Source organism: Bufo bufo, chromosome 2 (assembly GCF_905171765.1).
Source record: "Bufo bufo chromosome 2, aBufBuf1.1, whole genome shotgun sequence".
NCBI lineage: Eukaryota > Metazoa > Chordata > Amphibia > Anura > Bufonidae > Bufo > Bufo bufo.
The window spans coordinates 785,810,217-785,825,543 of record NC_053390.1 but is presented as its reverse complement, the minus strand read 5'-3'; the positions used below and the strand labels follow the sequence as shown (position 1 = coordinate 785,825,543).

General features: G+C 47.1%; 1 long non-coding RNA gene across 1 annotated transcript; it reads right to left on the bottom strand.

Annotated features, from left to right (window-relative positions):
• Positions 1 to 1,389: 1,389 nt before the first annotated feature.
• Positions 1,390 to 14,713, bottom strand: LOC120991828. Its single transcript, XR_005776829.1, has 3 exons — positions 14,575 to 14,713; positions 2,696 to 2,700; positions 1,390 to 1,404 (listed from the first exon to the last, which is right to left on the bottom strand). It is a non-coding gene; the product is annotated as an uncharacterized LOC120991828 (long non-coding RNA).
• Positions 14,714 to 15,327: the final 614 nt, after the last annotated feature.

Here is a 15,327-nt window from a genome sequence, read left to right as displayed (position 1 = left end):
TTTTTCAGGGCATTAGATGTTTTCTCTGCACTCACAGAACGTGAAATTCAAATGTCAATAAGGCCTATTGCACACGACCGTATGGCTTTTTCAGTGTTTTGCTCTCCGTTTTTCACGGATCCGTTGTTCCGTTTTTTGTTTCTGTTGTGTTTCCGTTTCTGCTCCATTTTTCCGTATGGCATATACAGTATACAGTAATTACATAGATAGAATTGGGCTGGGCATAACATTTTCAATAGATGGTTCCGCAAAAAACGGAATGGAAATGGAAGACATACGGATGCCTTTCCGTATGTGTTCCGTTTTTTTGCGGACCCATTGACTTGAATGGAGCCACGGAACGTGATTTGCGGGCAACAATAGGACATGTTCTATCTTTAAACGGAACGGAAAAACGGAAATACGGAAACAGAATGCATATGGAGTACATTCCGTTTTTTTCGCGGAATCATTGAAATGAATGGTTCCGTATACGGACCGTATACGGAACGCAAAAAACGGCCAGTAAACGGTGAAAAAAAACGGCCGTGTGCAGGAGGCCTTACAGGGTTACACCCATGGATGCCATGTCACCCGAGGCAGTCGATATTGATGATCACAGCCATGGCACTGGAGGGTAGCTGAAATCAGGTCATTTTAATTTGGAAACTTCAGGAAGTTTCAAGACCCACCAGTGCATTAAAGGGGATGTCCCAAAAAAATATTCTGCAGTTTTCAAACCTGAATATTTTAGTAACTACATGTAATTAAAAACTTTGTACAGCCACTGTTATTTAATAAAATGTATCTGTATAGCGCCACCTGCTGTTTTGTTTATTTCTCTGTTCACCTCGCTGAGGTGGACGCACATGCTCAGTTCCTTATTTCAACTGCCTCCTGAGCTGTGATAGGAAGAGAGCTGCAGCGATAAGGACACACCACTCTGAGCTGTGATAGGAAGAGAGCTGCAGCAATAAGGACACACCCCCTGTGCTGCCAGCTTGATATAAGTCTAGCAGATCAATAGGAACAACGAATGGGCAGGGGTGCACCACCAGGTGAGGCGAACCAGGTCAGCAGGCAGCACCAGGTCGGTGCAAGAGGGGGCAGCAGAAGGGCCATGGGCTGAAGGGATCACCACTTTTATTTTTTTTGTGGCCTGTATGTGAAACCATTCACTTCAATGGGGCCGCAAAAAACGGAAATGACTCCATGTGCATTCCGTGTCAGTATGTCCGCATGGCCGTTACGCAAAATGATAGAACATGTCCTATTATTGTCCACATTACAGACAAGGATAGGACGGTTCTATTCGAGGCCGGCCGTTCTGTTCTGCATAATGTGGATTGCACACACCCAGTATCCATGTTTTGCGGATCCGCAATTTGCGGACTGCAAAACATCCGATGGTCGTGTTCATGAGCCCTTACAGTGATAACAGAAATATTAAAGATGAAGTATGATGGCGGACACTCACAGCAAAATGCACAAACATACACGTGGGAGAATTTAGGCCACTTTCACACTTGCAGTAAAAGGGTCCGGCAGGATGTTCCGGCGGGGGAACAGCCTGCCGCATCCTTGCTAACGCTAGCCCACCGTGCCGCCGGAAGTCAGCTGTAGTTTTTGTACGGCCGCCTCTCGGCATGTTTGCCGTGCTGCGGCCGGACCTCCGGCCAGCCCCCATTATAGTGAATGGGGCCGGAGCGGACCTCAGGCGGCACGGTGGGCTAGTGTAAGCACGGAATAGCCTGCCGGACCCTGCTACCGCAAGTGTGACAGTAGCCTTACACCTATATGGATATCAGTCAGAAACAAGACACATGCAGCTCCTATCACACACAGGAAACACGCAATGCACGCGCCAAGGCAATTTTTGCCTAACCCTATTAAGTGTAGCAATAGCCTCACTTCAGCAAGTGGCATTTATCATGTAGAGACAGTTAATACAAGGCACTTACTAATGTATTCTGATTGTCCATATTGGCTCTTTTCCATCACAGTATTCACAGCTCGTACCCATGGTTTTGACCACCCTGCAATCCAGCAGCGGTGGCCGTGCTTGCGCACTGTAGGTAAAGGTGTTGGCCTGTGCGCACTTCCAGCCTTTCCCTATAGTGTGTAAGCACGGCCACCGCTGCTGGATTGCAGGGTGGTCGTAACCACTGTGGGGATTCGCTCTGGTAGACGGGGTATGCGGACGCAGTACAGAGGCAAATGACCAGTTCTTAAATCTAACTTCCGTGTCTATTCACACATAAGGCAAAAACAAAATGTCACTTTTCAGTCTTGGTGTTAGTTCAGTCCATAGCAGGCTTTTAGGGGGCCTGTTTCCCCTAAACACGGGTCTCAGCACAAGCCTCAGATCCCAGCACACACACACTTTGCTGCTGAGCCCAGCTGTCTTATAAGGACAGCCAAAACCTGGACCGGCACTTAAAATCCAGTCCAGTGTTTGACCCCACCTGGCTGCGCATCAGCCCAGCAGCACACGCTGGGAGGAAAGTACCTGTCTTCCCAGACCATACCCTTCACTGTGTCACACCACGGATACGAGCTGTGAATAATGTGATGGAAAGGAGGCAATATGGACAATCACAATACATTAGTAAGCGCCTTGTATTAACTGTCTCTACATGACAAATGCCACTTTAACCCCTTTAAGCATAAACGTCTGGCATGAAATTTAACAAATCTTAACCTCCTCAGATTGCACACAATCTACAGTATATTTAAAAAGGTTGTCCTATCTACAGGGTAGGTGATAAATATCAGATTGCTGGGGTCTGACTGCTGGAACACCCACTGATCATGAAAAAAGGGGTCCTGAGACATTCAATTACATTACCGCCAATCTATGTCTCACTTCAGTAAGTGGCATTTATCATGTGAGTTAATACAAGGCACTTACTAATGTACTGTTATTATCCATATTGCTTCCTTTGCTGCCTGGATTCATTTTTCCATCACATTATACACTGCTCGTCTCCATGGTTACGACCACCCTGCAATCCATCAGCAGTGGTGGTCGTGCTTGCACACTATAGGCAAAAGCCTAAGCCTCTCTGGTGGCCGGGACCATGGGACCGCACATAGGCTAGTGCTTTATCCTATAGTGTGCAAGCACGACCACCACTGATGGATTGCAGGGTGGTCTGTAACCATGGAAACGAGCAGTGTATAATGTAATGGCAAAATTAATCCAGCCAGCAAAGGAAGCAACATGGATAATAACAGTACATTAGTAAGTGGTTTGTATTAACTTTCTCTACATGATAAATCCGACTTAGGCCTCATGCACACGACAGTATTTTTTCACGGGCCGCAAAATGGGGTTCTGTTGTTCCGTGATCCGTTTCCGTTTTTTTTTTCCGTGTGTCTTCCTTGATTTTTGGAGGATCACCAGACATGAAAAGTGAAAATAAAATCTAAGTCAAGTTTGCCTTGAAAATGATAGGATCACGGACGTGGATGACAATCTTGTGTGCCTCCGTGTTTTTTCACGGACCCATTGACTTGAATGGGTCCGCGAACCGTTGTCCGTGAAAAAAATAGGACAGGTCATATTTTTTTCACGGACTGGAAATACGGATCACGGACGCGGATGACAAACGGTGCATTCTCCGAGTTTTCAACGGACCCATTAAAAGTCAATGGGTCCGCAGAAAATCACGGAAAACGGAACAACGGACACGGGACCCAACAACGGTCGTGTGCATGAGGCCTTACTGAAGTGAGACAACCCCTTTAAGACCACGTTGCCTTGATCATGGGGGTCTGAGCAGTCAGACCACCACCAATTAGACACTTATCACCTGTCGTGTCATAGCTGGCCCAAAATGTGTGTCAAACTAAAATAGAAATGCTCGCCTGTTAAAGGACCTGTGTCCGCTTTTCTAGTTATCCTCTATCCACAGGATCGGGGATAATTAAGTGATCCGTGGGGGTCTGAACGCTGGAGTCCCCACTGATCCCCCTTCTTGACTGAGTGGCAGGTCGAGCATATGCCCTGCCTCTCCATCCATTCTCTATGGGGTCGCCGGAGATGGCGGAGTACAGCGCTGGCTATTTTCAGTGGTCCCTAAGAGAATGAATGGAGCAGCAGGGCGTATGTGTAGACTGCCACACCATCAAAAAGGGGGAACAGGACCCGTTCCTGGGATCAGTGAGGGCCAAAGAATCGGACCCCACTATTCATATAGTGATTCCCTATGATGTGGAGAGGATAACTCGAAAACCTGGACAACCCCTTTAAATCCTCCACCACTGCACCACCAGTATCTCTTTACATGACAGCAGTGATGCCTCCAAATACGGAATATCATCACTACCGCCATGTAAACCATACGTGTCAATACTGGAGAATGTGAGGCACTGTGCAGAATTTTTCGGGCATAAGTCCAACCCCCTTTGCAGGTCGCAACCTTTAACAAAGCCCAAGCAAAGGTTCTAGAGGAGCAAAGTGAGCAAAGGGCACAAACGAAGGGTCATAACTGAAGCAGAGACATTAGGGTCACCTGAGGCAGGATAATGGTGGGGATCCTGGAGCAGGGGTAACTGGAGAAGAGGCAATATTAGCGGTGGGGGCATCTGGGGCACTTACGGGGGTGCACCTAAAGCATTAGGGTCGCCTGAGGCAGGTGGGGATCCTGGAGCAGAGGTATTAGGGGGGCAACTGGAGAAGATTCAATATTAGGGGTGCATTTAGAGTTGGGGCATCTGGAGCTGGTGCACCTAAAGAAGAGGCATTGGAGGGGACCTAGGGCAAAGTCCCCCCCGTGCCACTCTGAACTCTGCAGAGAGCAACAAGTATTCATAGATCTGTGTCTGCTATAAACAAATCCCCTATTTCCCCCTTACAGTCTCCTACAGCTCACTACTGTCACACACCTGAGAAATCAGCCCAGTCCTTCTCAACAGCAGCCACAGTTTTCTGACGGCAGGGAGGGCAGGAGGATGGCCAGACATGTTCTCTCCTCCTTCACTGCCAGCAGCCCCAGAAGTCTAGAAGATACTGCGGGGCCTCCAGTACAATGTACACCAGTAGGAGGCTGCATCACTGTGCGATACTGCCACCTAGTGGCTATAATAATTATCTCTCCTGAGAAAGGAGAGATAATTACTCCTCCATCTTATCTCGGGCGTAGGAGACTGGGGGCCCACCGAGGAATCCCCCGCCTCCGCGGTGGGCCAGTCCGAGCCTGTTGTCATGTATTATATGATGTTTGATTTTCATTTTTTACATTAATCCTAGGATAACCCCTTTATGATTAGAATGGGTCAGTGACATGTATGGCATTAACTAGGTGGAAGAGCTTATGTCCTTTGGTGCCCCCTCCCTTAGCTATTTGGTTCCCACTCGAGTGCTAAATATGCAGTAAGCCGGATTGGGGTATGCACACTGACGCTATAATATGCAATGACTGGGTCAGGTGTAAATGATAGTTAAGAGTTTTTATTCGTGACGCCAATTGCAGCGTGCGCAGGGTACAGTCTCAGGGCCCTTTAAGGTGTTGCAACACATGTACCAGGTTAGGAATGCCAGAGTGGTGTAATGTCTCTGTGTAGCAGTAGTAATAGTGTCAACGGTGTCTCCTACCTTGGTACGGCTGGACTCCTGGATCCTGGCTCACTTGCAATAAATGAGTGTTGTTAGTAGGAGTAATTGAGGAACTTGGTAGCAATGAAAGAGATCCAGACTTGAAATATAATTCAACTTGTCTTTACTGGAGGCAGCATCAATCCACATGAGATACAGCAATAGTCTTGGGTCTCAGCAGGTATTGGCAATATATGGCAGGGATCACTATCTCTGCTTCTATCATATGCCTGGAGAATATGGCAGGTATCCATCTTCTGCTCTGTCTATCTTCTGCTGTGTATGGGACTGACTAGCTGAGGAGGAATTTGGCTTCTCCTGGTCTCTGGATGGTACTCATGGTTCGTCCTGGAGGTGGCTGCTTGCTTGTCACCAGCTGAGGCTGTAAGGCACAGAATGTGAAGGGTGATCTTTGGTCTCAGCCGAGACACGATCCTGGGTTGGGATCCCTAGAACTGGGAGCTCCTACCAGCACAGCCTTCCCCTAGCCGGGGTGGCTGGCACACTAACTGAACTTCCTTCCCTCCCCATGAGGCAGGATATGGGCCAGCCCACTCTGCTCAAAGAGGGGGGTGCTAAACTGTCTAAGTTCCTGGTAACACATTGCTGCCACCTGCTGGTGTACATGGAAATGACAGCAAATTACATGTAACAGGCTTAGGCCTCTTTCACACTTGCGTTGTTGGGATCCGGCATGCACTTCCGTTGCCGGGGGTGCCTGCCGGATCCGGAAAAACGCAAGTGTACTGAAAGCATTTGAAGACGGAACCATCTTCCAAATGCTTTCAGTGTTACTATGGCACCCAGGACGCTATTAAAGTCCTGGTTGCCATAGTAGTAGCGGGGAGCGGGGGAGCGGTATACTTACAGTCCGTGCGGCTCCCGGGGCGCTCCAGAATGACGTCAGAGCGCCCCATGCGCATGGATGACGTGATCCATGCGATCACGTGATCCATGTGCTTGGGGCGCCCTGACGTCACTCTGGAGCGCCCCGGGAGCCGCACGGACGGTAAGTATGCTGCTCCCCCGCTCCCCACTACACTTTACCATGGCTGTCAGGACTTTAGCGTCCCGGCAGCCATGGTAACCACTCTGAAAAAGCTAAATGTCGGCTCCGGCAATGCGCCGAAACGACGTTTAGCTTAAGGCCGGATCCGGATCAATGCCTTTCAATGGGCATTAATTCCGGATCCGGTCTTGCGGCAAGTGTTCAGGATTTTTGGCCGGAGCAAAAAGCGCAGCATGCTGCAGTATTTTCTCCGGCCAAAAAACGTTCCGGTCCGGAACTGAAGACATCCTGATGTATCCTGAACGGATTTCTCTCCATTCAGAAAGCATTAGGATAAAACTGATCAGGATTCTTCCGGCATAGAGCCCCGACGACGGAACTCTATGCCGGAAGACAAGAACGCAGGTGTGAAAGAGCCCTTAGAATATGCACATTTGTGAGGATGTGATGTTAAATTACACAGGATGACAATGCAGATACACTTAACAGGTTGTAGCGGGGTAAAAGAGTTTCGTAACATAAATAGTACGGCTACTTTCACATCTGCATTTTGGCATTTCCGTTTTGAGATCCAGCAGGGGATCTCAATACCAGAAAAAAAAATTCTGTTTAGTCCTCATGCATTCTGAATGGAAAGAGATCCGTTCAGGACGCGATCCGTTCCGGTAGCATTCAGTTTTGTGACCTGACATAAAACTGCTGCAAGCTGCGGTTTTTGTGTCCGGTCATTGATATGGTACAAACCGGATCCGTCACTAAAAACAATGTAAGTCAATGGTGACAGATCCGTTTTTTTAGAATCCTAAAAAAAACAAATCCGTCTCCAATTGACTTACAATGTATTTAGTGACGGATCCGATTTTTTTCTGTTTCGATTTAACACAACCGCATCCTAACAGAATAAATGCCTCCTGACGTGTAAATCAAAACAGAACCGTTTTGGTCCGGTTTTGAGATCTGGCAGAGGTACCAGAACCACAGATGTGAAAGTAGCCCAAGAGGAAATCATTCTAGTTAATTATAAAGAGACCGATGTAGGACAATGATGGAGCTCAGGGTTTACCGAGGAGAGGCTCCGCACTTGCCAGGCTCAGAACTGCGCAATTACGACCTCATTTTATAAAAAAATGTTTTATTGGCAATTAGACATCTCCCGACAGTCACAAAGGTATGTTTGCACATCTTGCTGTAATTGGTTTAACCCCTTCAAGACCCTGCTGTTTTTTCTTTTTAATAGGATGCCGCTGTTGCAACAAGTTAGTTCCACCATCCCACGTGGGTGGTATTATAGTCAAGTGGGAGCGTCTATGAACAACAGCAACTCAGCCATGAAGTGGAGACCACGTAATGTTACAAAGTGGGGTCGCTGAGGTGCATAAAAGTCACCAATGCGCTGCTGATTCCATAACTGCAGAGTCCAAACCTTCTGAGCCATTAACATAAAAACTTGGCACCTGGAGTTTCTTGGCATGGGTTTCCATGGCTGAGTAGCTGCTTTACTTCATCAAGCACAATGGCAAGCGTTGGATGGAGTGGTGTAAAGCATGGCAGCATTGGACTCTGGAGCACTGGAAACATGTTCTGTGGTGTAATAAATTAGACTTCTCTATCTGGTAGTCTGATGGACGAGTCTGGGTTTGGTGAATACCAGGAGAACGTTACCTGCCAGACTGCATTGTGCCAGCTGTACAGGAAGGATAATGCTATGGGGTTGTTTTGCAGGTGTTGTCCTAAGTCACTTAGTGCCAGTGAAGGAAATCTTAATCCTCTAGCATAACGAGACATTTTGGACAATTGTATGCTTTCAGCTTTGTGGGAACAGTTTGTGAAAGGTCTTCTTTTTTTTTTTTTCTCCCAGCATGTGTACAACAAAAGGACCATAAAGACATGGTGGGGTGAGTTTGGTGTAGAAGAACTTGTCTGGTCAGTGCAAAGCCCTGACCTCAACCCCATCCAACACCTTTGGGATGAACTAGAATGGAGATTGAGACCCAGGTCTTCTTGTCCAACATCGGTATCTGACCTCACAAATGCTTTTCTGGCTCAATGGGACAGAATTCCCACAGATGTGCTCCAAAATCTTGTAGAAAGCCCTCCTAGAAGAGTGGAAACAGTTTTAGCTGCACAGGGGTGACCAATTCCATATTATTGCCTACGCATTTAGAATGAGATGTCATAAAGGCTTTTGTCGGTGTAATGAGTAGATGCCCCGATATATTTCTCCATGTGGTGTGATGAATGGTGTCTGGGTATCTACACTATAAGATTACGACATCGAGATTGAGAAGCGGGACAGAGCAGGGAAGCAATGTCGGTCCTCCACTGAATGCATCAGAAGGTGGACCAGAAGGAAAAACAGCAGGGGGCGCTACCAGAGAGGAAAATGTACATACAATATTTTTATTGCATGTACTGTATATTACAATAATGCTTAATTTAAAATGCCCTATACATTGCATAATAATATTTTACATAAGATGACCCCTTTAATAGGCCGACTTCTTATTAGACATATCATTTCATAATATCAAGTCATTGCCCTCATGAAAAGGGAAAATAAATCTTTTTCGACCAATAAGGCAATCAATAGCCCATCGCAGTAATCTAATGTCACAACTAGGGATGAGCGAATCGACTTCGGATGAAACATCCGAAGTCGATTCGCATAATACTTCGTTTGAATACTGTACGGAGCGAGTGTACAGTATTAGAATGTTTTCTCTCCTATGAGCTGAAGTTATTACTTTGCGAAGTCTCGCGAGACTTTGGGTAATAACTTAATAAATAAATTTCTACAGTAAAAAAACATTTCCCGAACTCGGGTTCTGTTCCAAGTGATAACTTCGGCTCATCGGAGCCAATACATTCTATTACTGTACGGAGCGCTCGCTCCGTACAGTATTCAAACGAAGTTTTATGCGATTCGACTTCGGATGTTTCAACCAAAGTCGATTCACTTATCCCTAGTCCCAACTAACACAGTTGGGACCAGACAAACCTGTATAACCCCATGGACTGCTTCCATCGGACACACTCTTTTTTCAGGAGTTCTTCAAGCTTACTTAAAAGGGGGTTGTGCAACAATGCGGGAAGCCGGACCTGGAAAGGGAAGATGACTATATAGAGCAGGGATGGCCAACCTGAGGCTCTCCAGCTGTTGCAAAACTACAACTCCCAGCATGCCCAGACTGCCTACAGCTAGCAGCCTACAGCAGGGCATGGTGGGAGTTGTAGTTTTACAACAGCTGGAGAGCCACAGGTTGTCCATGCCTGATATAGAGGATAGGTCATCAGTATAAAAATCTTGGAAAACCCTTTTAAGCTGTGACCTTCTGGTTGCTTAAATGGGTTGTGCAAGAATGACCTGGGTGGGGGGTTCGGCAACCCCCCAAGTTGGCCAGACCTGTAAAGGGAAGTTTACTTACCTGCTTCTTCCCGGCGTTGGCTCCCCGCTCCTTTTCCTCCGGGCCTGCAATGCTCCGCTGGGCTCCCTCTCTGTAAACATCTGGTTTGACATCACTGCAGCCAATCACAGGGCTGAGACTGGATCCCCTTGTGTCATGTGACCATTTGTCATTATGTTAGAGATGCTGGTCACTGCCGTCGCCATTGATTCACTGCGGCGAGGTCAAATGGGATGTTTACTGCGAGGTAGTCCAGCGGAGCATTGCAGGCCTGGAGGAAAAGGAGCGGGAAGCCAGCGCCAAGAAGAAGCAGGTAAGTAAACTTCCCTTTACAGGTCTGGCCAACTTGGGGGTTGCCAATGCCAAATCAGAATAGGAAACTTCTAATCCCTGTGATGCAATTCAGAAGGTCCAGAGCTGGCGAGGTGGCCATGCATCCACGTGGCTATCTACAGGTTAGATTATGGGACTAGTAAAGCACTGCTGTTTCAATAAATTACGTAAACTACAATGGAGAGAGAAGTGGGAGCTAGTGATAAAGGGACCCCATTCTCCCTATAGCTGGAAGTCCTGGAGGCAGAACTAGCACCTAACTGACATTTAGGGGACGACCACACGGTCCGGCTTATGCATGCAGTTTTGAAAGCCAAAATCAGGAGTGGATCTTAAAAGGAGAGCAAAATATAAAAGCCATAAATGAGGTCTCCTCTTTTTTTTTTTTAATTCACTCCTGATTTTGGCATCCAAAACTGCATGCAGAAACCTGACCGTGTGACTGTACCCTTTGATATGCCATAGTCTCAGCCGAAACTAGGTCCTTGCTGTCTTCCCTATGCAGGGGAACTCCACACACACACCCTACCCCTAGCAGGGGGTGGGCTACACTCCCACTAACTTCCTTTTTCCACCCATGCTGCAGCATGTGGAACTAGCCCACCTCTCCACAGAGGGGGAGCTAAGCTGGAATAATCCCTTCCAGCTCAGATACACTAAACTGTAGCTTGTACCTGCCAATGGGTTTCTGCCACCTACTGGTAACCAGGCAAATTACATGAACAATTGCATTTAACATAGATTTGTATGCCCATTTGTGGAAGACATAATGTTAATTATATCTGATGACAGTATAAAGGCTCCTAGGAGATAGTAGCGGGGAAGAGGAGTGTAGTAACACAACTCTGGGGTGTCACACATGTATGGAGCAAAGAGGGACAGAGGGACTTGGGTCAAAAAGAGGGACTGTCCCTCTAAATGAGGGAAACTTGGGAGGTCTGATAAAAGGACAACCACGGGGGAACCTATCATTCTTTCCAGCCGAGGTCAGTCTTACATTGGATGGTGCCCTGTGTTGACACCCCTACATATTGTTTATTGTCTTACAGAGTACAAATAACCCCACTAGACCGTGCCTCATTATACAGTATGGTGCCCAAATAATATTTCCAAGCAGTTTCCTAAATACCAGTGCTATACAGTTATGGCACAGCCATACATTGCAAAAATAAGATACTTTATGGTGCCACCTCTGCCGATCAGGCTGCAGCGCTCCAGTGAGGCCAGTGACATCACATTCATCAGTCACATGACCTATGTGCAGCTCAGTCCCATGCAAGTGAATGGGCCTAGGCTGCATTACCAAGCACAGCCACTATACAATGTACGGCGCTGTGCATGGTATGAGCGGGCTCCTTTTGCAAACAGCTGACCGGCAGGGGTACTCCGCCAATCAGATATTGATAAGCCATAGCGTGAGGGTAGGTCATCAGTATTTTCCTCCTGAAAAATGCCTTTAATTCTGAGCCAATTATGTTAGAAAATACGTATAAATACGCCCATATTTAATCTAGACATTGGCCAGAGCTTTGCATTGACACACAGTTTAATTTAACTAGCATAGGATCGTGGAAATAAAAAAAAAAAAGCTCCATATTGTAAAATTAACCCTTATGCTATAGGTACACAGCGACACTGGGTGCGAGACCGCTGTCGCAGGCAGGATTGTAGTGGTCATGATCCCATAGAAATTATTGGGATTGCAGTGTGACTCGCATGTGACTCGAATCGCAAAAGATCCAATACTCGCGTGTTGAGGTCGCAGCCACCATGCTAGTAGCTTGCAATTTTATTCTATGGGATCAGTGCTACACTGCGATGCCCCTGCTGTTTAATAGGAAGAAAAAAAAAATCACTGACCACTCTGTACGAGGGATGAGACCGCTACACCCATTCACTGGCCTCAGCGTTTCATGACCGCAAGTGAATATGGACGGGATGTCATCACTTCCAGTCTGCTGGGTACAGGCGTCTTATTGTTGGAAGGGAGCAGCATTCAATAGGTGAGCGGGTTTTTTCCTTTCTTTTTTTTTTTTAATCAGATCATTTTTATTTATATTTTTTTACAAACATACAAATAATGACTCATGCGCACGACTGTATGTATTTTGCGGTCCGCAAAAAAAAGGATCTGCAAAAAATACGGATGACGTCCGTGTGCATTCCGTATTTTGTGGAACGGAACAGCTGGCCCCTAATAGAACAGTCCTATCCTTGTCCGTGATGCGGACAATAATAGGACATGTTCTATTTTTTTGCAGAACGGAAATGCAGACATACGGAAACGGAATGCACACGGAGTAACTTCCGTTTTTTTGCGGACCCATTGAAATGAATTGTTCCGCATATGGTCCGCAAAAAAAACGGAGCGGTATCACAAACACCTATTTGATGGAGAAAGAAGGGAGCACGGTGGCTCAGTGGTTAGCGCTGGGGTCCTGGGTTCGAATCTGACCAAGGACAACATCTACATGGAGTTTGTATGTTCTCCCCATATCTGCGTGGGTTTCCTCCGGGTTCTCTGGTTTATTCCCCCCACAGTCCAAAGAGCCCCATTGAGGACAGTGAGGACAGTGTGATGTAATGTCTGTAAAGCGCTGCGGAATATAGTAGCGCTATATACGTGCGTAAAATAAATAAATAAGTCTAATGTACCCTGTGGATCAAATAAAGCTCTGTTAGTTTATGCTCCTCACAAAGTGATAATGACGGCCCCATAGATAGCACCTCCGCCCACTATGCATCCGTTAAGAGCCCAACATCCCGGGACCACCTATACCGTACTTTCAATAGAAAATGTTCACGATAAAATGAAAGCAATAATCGATAGAAAACAGAAATAAATAGTAACATCTATTGTTTTACACTGCACCCCTAGGGCATGGCGGTAGACCAAACTCCGTCTTCAGTTGGTCAAAATTTTTGAGTACCCCATTTGAATATAGTTGGGATAACCAATACAAGCCCTTCGGCTCCCATTCATGAAATGTGTGCCCAGGTCTAATATATACTGTATGCAGGAGGCTTCCCACCTATCCAATGTGATACCAATGTGCCTACAGGGCCCACGTTACCAGTTGAACCCCAGGTTTGAAATTGTTGGGCCTGAGCAGCTAAGAAGTACAACCATGGATTGGGTATCGCCAATCACCCACACAGCCCTTGTCTCTTTGCAAAATTTCCAACCCGGTTCTCGGAGACTGTCTGTTCCAGATTGTATCTTATAAAACTGACGCATTGGTATCCAGTTGGGGCTAATATGTAATATATAGAGAAACTGCGGCATCAGCGCCATTCGTTATGTTAGCTCTGCCAATGACAGAGAGTGGGAGCTTGCGCCAAGTGGTTATTTTTGGAGCTCTCTTATCTATTAATGGGAGCAGATTCAGATCGAGAAGACACCTGCACACCCAAGTATTTAAACTTAGGCGACACCTGGAGAGGGGCAATATTATCTAAAAAGGAAAATGACAAAGGTTCCAAGGACGACATTACTGACTTATCCCAATTAATGGATAGGACAGAGTAAGCGCCAACGTTTTCTATTAACTGCATCACATGTGGCAGAGACCTCTCCACATTACCCAGAAAGAGCAGTATGTCATCCGCGTATAACGCCATTTTCTCCTCTATGGATCCATATTTCAAACCTTCTGGTTAATACGCATCAGTTGAATAGAATGTTTATTGTACACATTGCTCCTGAGGAAGGGGGGGAATACCCAACCCCCAAATTATCTTCAATAAAAGGATTGATCAGAAGCCTGCGAGTGTGCTGCCATCAATCTTCATCATACTACATGTGATCCTGGCCAGGGGGGTTCGAAGTCTTGTAGGTATCTTGAGTTTAGGCCTTATGCACACGACCGTTGTTTGGGTCCGCATCCGAGCCGCCATTTTGGCAGCTCGGATGTGGACTTATTCACTTCAATTTAGCGGCAAAATATGCGGACAGCACTCCGCGTGCTGTCCACATCCGTGGCTCCGTTCCGCGGGCCCGCTAAAAAAATATAACATGTCCTATTCTTGTCCGCACTTTGCGGACAAGAATAGGCATTTATATTGCCGGCGCCCGTTCCGTTCCGCAAATTGCGGAAGGCAACACGGGCGGCTTCCGTTTTTTGCGGATCCGTGGTTTGCGGACTGCAAAAAACGGCACGGTCGTGTGCATGAGGCCTTTGCCTGCTGGGCCAATGGTGCTCCAAGCACTTCCTGGATCACCTGCCGTACATTGCGCCCGTGATCCTAACACTGTGACGGCTAACCTTCGGCACGCCAACTGTGGTAATACTACGACTCCCAAGATGCACACTTGCTTAGCTGTTCTCAGAACTCCACAGAAATGAATGGAGCATGCTGGGAGTTGTAGTTTCACCACAGCTGGAGTGCCGGAGGTTAGCCATCACTGTCCTAGCACAATAACCTTTTCAGTCATTACTGATGGCACGTTCATGACCTGCCCCCTGCGATCCATGTCCACAGCGCATGCGTGAGAATGTATCTCTCTAGCACTGGGAGAGCACAGAATACCATCCTGCCCCCTAACCAGGCCTGCTGCACCTGCGCCGTAAGGCAGCCTTGGGCGCAGACCTGTATGATGTTGACAGCACGTGAGGCTGCCTTACTGCGCAGGCGCAATTGGCCTGGTTGTGAGGCGTAATACGATGTATGCTCTCACCACGCTAGTGAAAGATTCATTTTCACGCATGCGCAGTGGAGTTAGAGGGCAGAGGGCAGGCCATGGACGGGTCATCAGTGATTGCTGACACGTTCGTTGTAGGTAGTCACCGGGCTAGGATCACATGCGCAATGTACGGAACATGATCCAGGAAGTGCCTAAAGCAGGGATCAGCAACTTTCGGCACTCCAGCTGTTGTGAAACTACAACTCCTAGCATGCTCCTTTCACTTCTGTGGGAGTTCAGAGAGCAGTCAAGCAAGTGTGCACAGGGGTGCACCACCAATGAGGCCAGGTGAGGCAACTGCCTCAGGCAGCACCAGGAA